The sequence below is a fragment of the Gavialis gangeticus genome, unplaced genomic scaffold (genome assembly GCF_001723915.1).
Source record: "Gavialis gangeticus isolate Ggan-Ray unplaced genomic scaffold, GavGan_comp1, whole genome shotgun sequence".
NCBI classification, from domain to species: Eukaryota; Metazoa; Chordata; order Crocodylia; family Gavialidae; genus Gavialis; species Gavialis gangeticus.
Window position 1 is genome coordinate 178,531,811 of NW_017729024.1, and position 453 is coordinate 178,532,263.

A 453-nucleotide genomic window follows, 5' to 3' on the forward strand; every position below is an offset into this window, starting at 1 on the left:
ATGGGCAAAGTGCATGCTAGGGTAAGTCTCAGGACCTACAGCAGATATTTCTGCTTCATTCAAGAAGCAGTCCGCACCCCTGCCAGGCACTGACAACCTCCCTGCCTGGATTCAGAGCACGTAACACCTGTGCCCTCCTGGTTCCCTCATGCTGAATGAAGCCCTCCTGATTCCAAAATTATAATTACTTTAGAAAAGGTTCCCTTGAGGTCACCAAAGAAAAATTCAGATAAATTTGGTTATTACAGCAAAATATGCAGCCTTCAGATCAGAACTATTCGAACATCCTGCCTGAGATCTCTACACCTTTGATGTTACCAGTGAACCCGTCTATGCTTTTAAATTGCCCTTGAACATCAAAATATTGACTATATCAATTCTTTCTTCCATTCTCATTAAGCCTCTGCTTAATCTCCTGAATGAAAAAAAAAGGTACTTCAGCCCCACTCCCTA